The following is a 12,524-nucleotide window of genomic DNA, read 5'->3' as shown; positions in this document are numbered from 1 at the left end:
ATTGTATCACCTAGCTCTTCCCCTGTATTTTCACTTCTATTTTTTACGGTAGCAAAGAGACAGGCCGCCTGTCTTGCATATTCAAATGACCAGGTTAGCACAATATCAAAGTGCAAGATACACACGGTCCACTGGCAGATTTATCTCAATTCATTGCAATCCTTGAAAAATCAATTTATTTTATAACTAAGAAAATATTTAGATCAGTTCTTCTATGATAGGACAAGGACAGGAACAAAAAGTGGGAGCCAGAGGTAAGATATACTTCCTGGGATGAAGACTGCCAGGACCAAAACATACTGAACACTCTTCACCAGGATATCTCAATCAGAAATTTGGACTAAGCCAGTTCAGATCTTTAGTCATCAATGAACTGTCTTCTTATAAAGTCATTCTGTACCCACGTTAACCTCGGAAGGCATAGACTTTTTAATATTTATGCAAAATCAAGGAGTTAACACACACCAAATAAACATGCTACCCTCCCCCAGAATGGTGCTAGAACTGACGACCTTGTTTGTAGAGAATCCACTTAGTGTGTTTTCTTCCTCTGTCTCCCTCTGTAGTCACCCTTCCTTTGTATTTCTTTCCTTATTAGTATTTATATTGTAACAGGATTTAGACAGGATTGTGTAAAAAGAAATTTGAAGGCTCTCTGCTGATTTTCTCCAGGGGGCAGAGATAATTAAGGATTGTGCAGTTATTTTGTTGCCTCAATAAAATTATAAGCGACTCTTAAAGGCTTTGGAAGACTGAATTAATTTTGTTAATCACTACATGCTTTGTGTATTTGACATATCAAATTTTAAAACAATAAGTCATGAAGACCTAGTAGACAGAAATTATATCTTGTAGAAAAGAAGACTGATCTTTTACAACAAAACCAACTACAACTGGCACAGGTCCACACATTAGGATTTCAGGGATCTTATTATTCCAGAGTGTATTTCCTCATCAAATCTTCCCAGGAGTGGGAGACCGGAGCAGGCCTTTGGCTCTAGCTCCAGTTCTACTGTAGGGAAAGGGGATGGTAACTAGAAAACAAAACACTGTGCCTGTGGGACAAGAACCTGCCTCTCAGTTGTTAATTTGACTTTGCTGAAAATAAAACTGCATTTGAATATTCAGCTGTTTATTCATTCTTTCACTCATTCACAGAGAGGAAAAAAAATAAATAAAAAGGAGGGAGGAACTAAAGACTAATAAGAAAAGTCCAGTTTTGAGGTAAAGGAATGATTTTCAGTGTTTTGTCTACCACAATGTACAAGGATGATGGGGTAAAATAATAATAATAATTGTTATTATTATTATTATTCATAATTTTCAGAATATATAGTTTTCAGAATATATTTGTAACAACCACATATTTGAAAAAAAAAAGACTGGCAAATTTAATAACAAACCTGCCTTTTTAGAGCCAGAATATTAGCTTTATGTTGTTTTATGACAAGAAAGCCATATTCTTAGTGTAATTTGTATTCACTATGTAACAAATTGGGGTCCTATGTATAATCAAAATGAATACTATATTAGCAAGCATTTACTGAGCCCCCAAATAATTTTAATATCTTAAATGATTATTGGAAGTTTAAAACTGATACACTGTAGTTTTGTGAAAGTCTGATAGAAACAGGCATACCTCGATGGGAAAAGTCATCTCTGATTATAATTTGTCCCCAGAGACAAAGATGGCCTCCTTTTTGACAGTACAGAAGTGACTTGTGATTTGAACTGGGGCACTTTCAAATACACTTAGAAACCACAGGGGCTCTGTCGAGGTATATAAATGACACCCTAGGCTCTCTGAAGGGGACTCATGCATGTCTGGCCAACAGACATCTCCAATGGTCAGTGGTGGCCGCTAGGAAGATTGAGGAGTGAGACTCAGAGGAAATCCACAGGTAAAGAGGAGAAGCAGCCTAGAGTGACAGCCAATAGCAGGGTGGAAGCTGGGACAGCAGGAGCTCTCATTTGATGTGTCTTCTAGTAACTAACATATTTCATACACCGTTTTTTAGCCACGTGATTTAAAATAAATTTCCTCCTTCACTTTCAAGATTCTCATTCCTTTATCAATCAGATGCATGCATTTGGAGAGGGGAGATGATTATGATAAAACAATGTTTTCCCATTTGATTCTGGATACCCATAAATATCTACTTAAATATAAATAAGTTCCAAACACCTGTATTACACTTTCTTGAAAATGAAATTCAAAAAATTTTTTTTAAACCCTGATATCACAGATTGCACCTTCTGTCTTTCATAATTCAACCTCCCCACCCCCAGGACTGTAGTTATGTATTTACTGTCATCCAATATCTCTCCTCAGAAATTATTGGGAAAACTCTAATATGAGCTTATCTAGAGATGAAAAACACTTGTTTTCTGACCACAGCAAGCTTCCCATTAAGTGTCAGGGGGGAAACATGGAAAGTCATCTGTGGGGGATTGATTCTAAGACCCCCTGCAGATACCAAGATCTGTATAGGCCCAAGTCCCTTACATAAAATGGTATAATATTTGCATATGACCTATATACATCCTTCTGTATACTTTGAATCATCTCTAGATTCCTCGTAATACCCAACACAATGTAAATGCTTTGTAAATAGTTGTTACACTGATGTGTTTCGGGGATAATTACAAGAAAAAATGTCTGTAGACGTTCAGAGCAGAGCCAAAAGTTTTTTCAAATACTTTCCATCTGCAGTTTGTTGAATCCACAGACGTGGAGACTGAGGACGCAGAGGATCGACAGTACTTGCCTTATGTTGCGTCTTGTGCAGTGATGGACCGCGAGCACTGGACATGGCTTGGAGGTGGAGAGGTAGGAAGGACACACATGAACTCAACTCCAAAGGATGAGTGTACGTTAGCCAAGAAAAAACCTTTTTCAACTTACAAGTTTCATGGGGTCCAGCCCTGCCTCTCCCCTCAGCCTGGTCCCTTTCTGCCTCTCTCTTTCCAGCACACTAGCATTCTTAACTTTTCAAATGTCCTTCCTGCCTCAAGGTTATTAGGGATGTTCTTCCGTGTACCTGGGCTTTCCCTGTACACCAGGTTAATTCCACTCCACCTTGGAAAGCTCAGCCCACACTAGTTTCCCAAGGGAGTCGTCCTTGCACACCCTTGTCTCCTCCCTGGCTTCCTACACGTTTGCATTTGTCATCTTTTAATTTATAATCTATTATGTAACTGGTTGTTTACTTTGTCTTCTCCACAAACCAAAAGCTCTAAGAAAGCAGGTACCCATTGAGATAATCATGTGATTCTTATCTTTAGGTCTATTAATGTGATGAATTACATTTATTGATTTCCATATGTTGAACCCTGTTTGCATCCCCAGAGGAACTCCACTTGATCGTGGTGCACTACCTAACACACTCTACTGTCATGAATGTCTAAAAAGAACACATTATTATTATTATTATTATTTTAAAGAGAGCAGGCACTCACATGGATCTTTTTCAATTCTAACTAAGCACTTAGCACGGGTGATACACAGGCTGGACATTCAATGGCTATTTCATGGTGCAGCTGTCCAATCTGGAGAACCTGAACTATTGCCATGGGAGGGAGAGAGGAGAGACTCTGGAAATAGCTATAAGATGCACAATTGTGCAGCCAGATCAGATATTTGATGGGAGAGGAAGAGTAAAGGAGGATTGGTAGATTTAGCGCCTCACCTATGTCACTTTCATATCCTCTGTACTATTTCACGTAAAACACACCCCACCGAAATTTATTCCTTGCTTTTTGATGTTTCACATGGAAATTTAAGAGTTACATGTAAATTTGCAAACTTAAAAATAAGTCATCAGATAAAAACCCCCTATCTATACTTGACTCTAAATCCAAATACTCAATGGCTTGACAGTCTCCTATCTGTGACCAGAAGTAGTGAAGGAATTCCAAGTAATCACAGGTATGTTTTGGAGGGGATTTAGAGCAATGGGGGCTGGGGTTGTGGCTCAGTGTTAGAGCGCTTGCCTCACATGTGTGAGGCACTAGGTTCGATTCTCAGTCCCACATATAAATAAATGAATAAAATAAAGGTCCATCAACAACCTAAAAAAAAAAAATCTTAAGAAGAAAAAAGTCTAGTTTGCTTTTCAGAGACTTATGTTTACCAAAGTGGAAATAATTGAAACATGGCCCAAAGATAAAGAAACCCCAAATACTCTTAAATCCCTGAGCAAGTATGCCACAGAGCCTAGGAATTCATTAGGAATTTTCAGAATTGTCTCTCTTCATCTACCCAAATCCACTGACAGAGAAACTCCTGGTGCCTCTCAAGAGTTGCACTTGGCTCTGTGCTTGTTATGTGGCTCCCATCATCCTTCCTCTCTCCTTTTGTCCCTCTCCCTCTCTCTCCTCTTTCTCTCTCAATTGCTCTCCTGTATTCTTTTTCTTTTCCCCCATTCAATAATTCTTATCACAAATGCCCAAGACTAAAAAGGCTACCAGCCACCGTAGGGACACACCAAACACCATAGTGCTCCTCACAGAGCTTTAGGTAAGGTCCGAGTTGAGGAGGTAACCACGGTGACAGATCAACAAAACAGTCACACAGAGAGAGGCTTAAGTAGCAAAGTTATATAACAGTATTGTGGGTCTAGAGGCAAAGCTCCACTTAGATTAAGGGATGAAGGTTCAAGGTTCGTATTACCTAACAACATATCCCTTAGGTACAAAACATTAATGATTCACTTCACTTATACAGTAATAGTTAATGTGCTCAGTACAAACTTGCACAGAGCATCGCTCATCCTAAGAAAGCAACCAATCAGCAACGGAGAGGGCTGTGCCTAAAATCACCAGGTCTGCCCTTGTCTTTCTATTATGCAACATGCAGTGACTTGGGAGAAACACCCCATCATCTCAAAGTTCCCCAGCTTTGACTTTGCTCCTCTGATGCAGCAAGTTCCAGTGACCCTGTTTGTACCAGATCCACCCTGCTGTGAAGTTCTGTTCCACCTGATCTTTGGACAATATCAAGGAGTTCAGATCGTTTATTGAGATTGTGATGGTAACTCATATAAAATCAGAATAGTATTACCAGCTGCAGACCCATCCCTGATTTACCTCTGCTCTTGAAGAAGGTCACTGTAGACAAATGTCACTGTATGGGTGTGACAGACTCAGACTGTGCCATTCTGAGTTCTCTTTGTCTTTCAAGGCCACTGTTGCTACACTGTCTTGTCTCACTAATGTTGTTACTGTACAGGTGTCTCACAAGCTTTTTTCTCCCACATTCCAGCATATTCCTAGCCACAGTGAGATTGAGAATAACATAGGCCCAGCTAATAGGGAGGCTTATGTTGGAGGATTGCAAATTCAAGGTTAGTGCAGGCAACTTAGCAAGAGCATGCCTCAAAATAAAATTTAAAATGGTTGGGGCTGTAGTTCACTGAGCAATCACTTGCCTAGCATGTGTGAGGCCCTGGATTCAATCCCCAGCACTATAAAAAAGGAAGAAGAAAAAAGAAAGGACCAACTAGATAATAAAGGTAAGAGCCTATTGTCCATCCCTTTAATTCCTATCTCATCAGTCTTCTATCCTTTTCTCTAAAAATAAATACAATAAGAATATAACCAAGAAAAATAATATTCCTCTGTTCTTTATTTTTTTAATTTGTTCAAACTAGTTATACATGACAGGAGAATGCATTTTGACACATCATATATAAATGGAGTATAACTTCTCATTCTTCTGGTTGTACATGATATAGAATTACACCAGTTGTGTAATGCACGTAGGGTAATAATGTCTGATTCATTCTACTATCTTTCCTAACCCCATACCCTCCCCTTCCTTCACTCCCCTCTGTCTAATCCAAAATACCTCTATTCTTCCCTAGCCTCACTCCCTTATGTGAATTAGCATCCACATATCAGAAAAAAACATTCAGCCTTTGGTTCTTGGGGACTGGCTTATTTCACCTAGCATGATATTCTTCAGATCCATCCATTTACCAGTAAATGTCATAATTTCATTTTAAGACTGAGTAATATTCCATTGTGTATGTGTGTCCATTAATCTGTTGCAGGGCACTTAGTTTGGTTCCACAGCTTAACTATTGTGAATTGAGCTGCTATCAACACCGGATATGGCTGCATCACTGTGGTATGCTAATTTTAAGTCCTTTGGGTGTATACCAAGGTATGGGATAACTGAGTCAAATAGTGGTTCTATTCCAAGTTCTCTGAGGAATCGCCACACTTCTTTCCAGAGTGGTTGCACCAATTTTCAGTCCCATCAGCAATGTATGAATGGACCTTTTTATCCACATTCTCCCCATCATTTATCATTACTTATATTATTGATGACTGCTATTCTAATTGGAGTGAGATGAAATCTCAAGGTAGTTTGTTGACCATTTGTATTTCTTCCTCTGGGAGGTGCCTGTTCAATTCCATTGCCCATTTATTAACTGGGTTATTTGGTTTTTTGGTGTTATGTTTTTTAATTTTTTATATATATCCTGAAGATTAATGCTGTATCTGAGGTGCAAGTGGCAATAATTTTCTCCCATTCTGTAAGCTCTCTCTTCACTGTCTTAATTGTCTCCTTTGTAGCGAAGAAGCTTTTTAGTTTGATACCATCCCATTTATAGATTCTTGATTTTACTTCTTGTACTTTAGGAGTTTTGTTAAGAAAGTCACTTCCTAAGCCAACATGGTGAAGATTTGGGCCCACTTTTTCTTCTAGTAGGCACAGGGTTTCTATTCTAGTGCTTAAGTCTTTGATCTACTTTGAATTGAGTTTTGTACACGGTAAGAGATATTCTTTTTTAGACATTTCATTACTTTTTTGAGAAAGAAAAAAACCACTAATCAGACATTGTATATATTTTCTTCTCTTTATGTGTGTACGGTATGAATAAATGAATATTTGATATTTTTGCAAAATAAGCTCAAAGCCCAATCCAAAGGATGGTCACCTCTAGATGAGAGTTTCATTGTGATGAAAATAAATACAAGATGTTGGACAGGAAAGATACTTATCAATCACCCACCATCCAAATTGCCTCCTTGCCATTCTGAGCACACTTGGTAGAAAAGTTGCTATTTTCAATAAAGTATCCATAAAATAGCTGTGAAGTGATTTGCTTGTATTGAACTTAAATTCTTCAGATCTAACTAACTAGCCCTCACCAGAATCAAACCTAAGTCCTTACAGTATTACATCCCAAACTTCAATCACTAATACTCCAGGCCTGAGAAGGGGACTCAGGAAGAGACCACTGGTAGATCACTCAAAAGGAGGAAGGAAATACTGAATACTCCACATTCTTGCATCACAAGTATTACTCTTCTGTTTTCATTTTTGAGTTGTTTTGTCATTGCTATTTGTTTCTTAATGAAAAATCAGTGATCTGTTTTCCTCTTTCTTAAGGGAAATTTCTTTTTCTCAGAATCATAGAATCTCAGCATAGGAAGGGATCTTAAAAACCATATAGCCCAAGCCCTACACTTTAATGAACAAATTGCCAACACTGCCAAGAAGCTGTGCCTACTCTCATCCCAGCCTCAGCTGCTCTACAAACAAGAAATTAAACTGCATTGATCATTTTATTTGGAACAGGTCAAATTGATGAAAAATTCTATATCTTGTATAATCTTAAGAGTCTAGAAACCCTAAACCTTAAAAAGACTATCATGTTCCCTGCCTTCCTGGCAGTAGATAATCCAAAATTTAAAAACATCAAATTGTAAAATTGGGAACAAAGTAAAATTCTGAATTTCCTCTTAGTGAAAAATTTGAGGTTTTCTTTTTCAATTTCAAATGTCACATTCTTTAAAAGATTTTTCAATTTCCTTTTGGCCTTTAATGCCCCATGTGGCTGGCATGGTATGCTCATGGTTAACTTGCTGATAGGGTTCCATCATGGCTGTTTTAAGTCTTTCCTTCTTCAGACTAAATATTCTTCTTTTCATCATTCCTCATAGATTGTAGTTTCCAGATATTCACCCTTTCCCCCTAGTTTTCCATTGTTCTCTTCCTGGTCTCGATAAGTCGAGATCAGCTGGAACCCAGACCTGATGACTCTTGCTTTGGACCCAGCTCTTCAAGAAATGCCCTCTCCAACTCTTGGTGAACTACTGCACTAATAACCCACTGAGCTCATAGGTAGCCCAAACCTCCACCTGATATTTTTTCAAGCACACACCCTTCTGCTTCATGGTACTTTTGAAAATCAAGAAGACATCCCTCTTTACGTAGACCCAGCCCCTGTTTTTTCACTCAGCCAAGCTCCTGTGTGCAAGATAAAACCTGCTTCAATCTGCCAGTTAGTTCTACAATATGCCGACCCTCCTAGGCTTGTGTTGTGAATTTACTAGAACTAAGGGCAGCCTTTCCATCGTTCCCTTGTACTTTTTATCTTGTTAGATTTGGCCCATTGTTCCATCCTGTCAGCTATTTTGGGTTCTAGCATATTTGCCCCGCCCCCATCTAGGGGCAGAATCATCAAGACATCGTGAATTGTTAGTCGGCCAGCTCAGTGGCCCTATCAAAAAGGAAGTGAGGTCTGGCACAGGAGTTCTTATTCATTTCACTTTGACTTAAATGGCTGCTTCTTCCTTTCTTTGGTCTCAAATGGCAATCTGTTCCAAAGATTTTTTTCAGCATCAATATCAATTTTTTTTTCATCTGTGGTCTGGAGAGTCTAAATTTCTTCCCCTTTCTGAAAACTAGGACATGGTCTGATCCCTATCCAGTGTCAGGACACATCTCCCGGGCTCCACAATTCCTTAACAATCACTGAAAGCCATTTTCGAGAGAAATCACACAGAGCCAAGGGCAGAGGCCTTACGAAATTCTTTTGAAGTAGCTTAACTAGGGATTTTTACAGATAAGTGGGAAAATTACATGACACGGGGTTTATCTATTTATTTTTTTACTGCAGTTTTAGAATTTCCTTTATTCAACTTTTCCAGGAAGGGCAAACTCTTATCATTCATTTTAATGCAGTTTTTTTAATGAAACAATAAAATTCCATCAATTATAAAGTCAGTGATTTTCAAAATAGTATGCAATTTTCTGTTCCTTTTCATTTGTGCCATTTTTTTTCTCATTTAAAACTCAAGACTTGCAACAGAAAAAATAAAATCAAAACTGATATCTCATAAAAAACAACAACAACAACAACCTCAAGACTACTAAAAATATAATTAGTATCACATTTTGTACATGGGTTAAAATTCCAGTACAGAAATCATATTTGCAATTTTACATAATCACATAGCTGTAATTTTATCACTTTCTTATGAATGCATTGATTTTTATTTATACTTAAATTGTTATCAGAAAGCATGGACTATACTATACTTTTTTTAAAAATATTTATTTTTTAATGTAGTTGGATACAATATCTTTATTTTTATTTATTTATTTTTATGTGGTGCTGAGGATTGAACCCAGGGCCTCACACCTGCTAGGCAAGCGCTCTGCCACTAAGCTACAATCCCAGCCCTATACTATACTTTTTAGATCAAAGCTATATCACTAGATGAAAAAATCCAGTCTCTGTTCAGCATTATTTCTGATTGCCACAGAGAATAAACTAGGGATACTATTTTTTTTTTGTACTATACATGAGCTTTTTCTGACTTAAAAAAGGCAGGGTGGGGGAGCTGAGGTTGTGGGTTAGCGGTAGAGCATTTGCCTCCCATGTGTGAGGCTCTGGGTTTGATCCTCAGCACCACATAAAAATAAATAAACAAAATAAAGGTTAAAAAAAAAAAAACCTTACCAAAGAATCCATTCAGCCATTAAACTTTTATTCATATACTAACATTGTCAAGAGTCATACCATCCTTTCTATCATCTCATTTCTATGATTACCCAATGTGCCTAAATAAGAAATGGTAAGCCTCTGCCCAGCACCTTATAGTCAAAGCTGTTTCTATTCCCACAGGAACTGCAGAGTTAGTTATAGTAAAAAGCCGAAGGAAGAGATCTCAGATCTTGGGTCTAAACAGCAAAGACTTCACCAAAGTTGGTCTGGGGGGACCTATCCTGGGATTGAAAAGTGAAAATAGGGTACAGTGATTGACAGACTGGGAAACTTGGGAATTAGAACAGAACTAAATAAAGGAGAAGCTGAAGTTTTTAACTTAATTAATCAAAGTACACTTTTACTACTATTAATAATATTGTCAACCAATATTTTTTGTTTTAGACACTGTGCTAAATCCATTTACAAGTCTGATCCTAATAAATTCTCATCATGCACTATCAGGAAAGCACTAATATAATATGTTATTGTCAGGTAGATGAAGGTGACTTAGGAACAAAGATCCCAGACCGAGCCCCCATACTGTTTTCCTCAGACACTCTTCTTATCCGCTCTGTCCTCTGAGCGTTCCACCTGAGAGCAAAATCTCAATAAAGTCTCGTTCACTGGCCTTTTTAAATCTGTCTCCTTTTGGGTGCCATTGCCTGACCTTACAGTTATAGATGAGAAAACTGAAACAGAGATGTTACTTGCTCAAGATCATAAAGCTAGTAAGGGACAGCCGAAATTCAAATTTGTGATAACCCTGTGCTTTTGCTTTCTTCCTGTTCTTTATAAATTTCCTGTATGGTTACTTTCAGAAATAAAACATTTTCTTTTTTTAAAATAAACTCAGGTAGACAGAATGAGATCACCCATAATTATACTTATCACTGACAATGTATGGCATTTTGAATTAGTTTTTTAGTCAATTATTTCTAATAAATATGATTATCACAGTGAGTGTGCCATCCAGAAGAAAAACTAGAAACTTGACACCAAACTCCATCTAAGTCCAGGGTTCCCACCTCTCAATCTCCAGCTCAGCAGATCTCAGGTAAAGCCATCCTGAATCCTTCACTGCTTGTTCCCTTGATTTCTTTTAAGGTAGTATCACTGTACCTAATGCATTTCTGATAAACACAAAGTTTCCATTTCATTATTTTTAGCTTTAGCTCATCTGTTATTTCATGTGCTTACAGTTATAGATGAGAAAACTGAAACAGAGATGTTAGGTGACTTGCTCAAGATCATACAGCTAGTAAGGGACAGCCAAAATTCAAATTTTCTAGCTTTCATTATTTTTTATTGATTTTGACAATTTCCCATCATTTTATATTCATTTCTCCAGAGTCTTGCCAATGGGTATCTGGGCTAGTTCCTGGTTTTTTTTTTTTGTTGTTGTTGTTGTTGTTATTGTTTGTTTGTTTGTTTGTTGTTTGTTTTCTTTTCTTTTGTTGTTGTTTGCTATAGTGACTAATTCTGTTATATATATTTTAAATACGCATGTCCTGTTAACGGTACACAAGTTTCAGAAGATTGCTGGGGGGTATGGAGTATAGGGTATAGGATGTTCAACTCTAGGAGATAATGTCAAACTATTTTCTAAAGAGATTTCACAGATACATTCTCCTACAATAGTATTGAGATCCTTGATTTTTCCAATACTTGATAATATCAGATTCTAAAATTTGCCTATTGTGTAGGTACAAATGAGTATTTGTTGAACTTTGAATATACCTCTCCCTGATCACTAATGATGATGAATATCTCATCATTTTTGTATTATCTAAATATTTTCCTTCTGTGAAATGCTCTGACCCAAGAGCCTAATCTTTCCTAGAAACTTGCCCTTACTTTAGACTTGGTTTTGGTAACTTTAGAGTTAATTCAAGATCTGGTAGAAATGGGTTAGTAACTCCAATAACAGCTTAAGAAGTGACTTACTGTCTAAATTTTTCTCCTTTCTTTTTGCTAAGTCATCACCATATTTTATAACAGGCCCATAGGACACTTTACGTGATAAGATGATCTATTTTCCCAAAGCATATGAATTTCTAATAGCCAGGAACAAACAGTTTCAGGTCAGAAGACCGGTCCCTGATTCAAAGGCTAACTTGCAAAGGCTGACAACTGAAGGAGAGTTTTTGCCTTTATAAGGATGTCATGAGCAGTCTTCCATTTGACAGGAAGACATTAGTGCACACAAATGCTATTTTAAGGTCTGGAGATGTTTAATTGTACCTAATCTTTATTCTTTATATTTTCAGGTGTCAGTGTCCACAACTATTGTCCAAAGTGTAACAGAAACAAATCCGGAGGCAGGAAGCCCAGAGCCCACTCACAGACACATGTGGCAACTTGAATCAAAAGCAGCATTTGAAGACAATGGATGAATGTAGATAAGAGAGCAGGGAGTGTAACCACTGGCCCTGCCTTACTCACATAAAAGGGAATTATCACCTGCTGTCCCTAGTACCTTAAGTGGCTCTGGAGGCCCGGAATAGAAAACAACAACAACAACAACAACAACAAAAAGGTGGTAAGAAACAAGACACAACTTGAGAGAGAGAAAAAAAAAGTGTTAAAAAAAGAGAAATTTAGAAAATGACCATAAAATTCTCCTTTTCCTGCCTAAAATAATAGAGTCCTCTAAAACTCTTGTTGCTGCAACAATACATAGTAAGAAGCATTTGCAATAGAGAGAAATGTGTAGAAGAGAATCACCTTTTGAAATGC

The 12,524-nt window shown here is 37.5% G+C and overlaps 1 long non-coding RNA gene across 1 annotated transcript; it reads left to right on the top strand.

The window, feature by feature from the left end:
* The first annotated feature begins 6,051 nt into the window (after positions 1–6,051).
* LOC144365850 (uncharacterized) lies at positions 6,052–12,157 on the top strand. The gene is made up of 2 exons (XR_013424581.1): positions 6,052–6,130; positions 12,056–12,157. It is a non-coding gene; the product is annotated as an uncharacterized LOC144365850 (long non-coding RNA).
* Positions 12,158–12,524: the final 367 nt, after the last annotated feature.

The sequence above is a fragment of the Ictidomys tridecemlineatus genome, chromosome 8 (genome assembly GCF_052094955.1).
Source record: "Ictidomys tridecemlineatus isolate mIctTri1 chromosome 8, mIctTri1.hap1, whole genome shotgun sequence".
NCBI lineage: Eukaryota > Metazoa > Chordata > Mammalia > Rodentia > Sciuridae > Ictidomys > Ictidomys tridecemlineatus.
The sequence above is the reverse complement of the archived record's forward strand: the minus strand, read 5'-3'. Positions and strand labels throughout refer to the sequence as shown.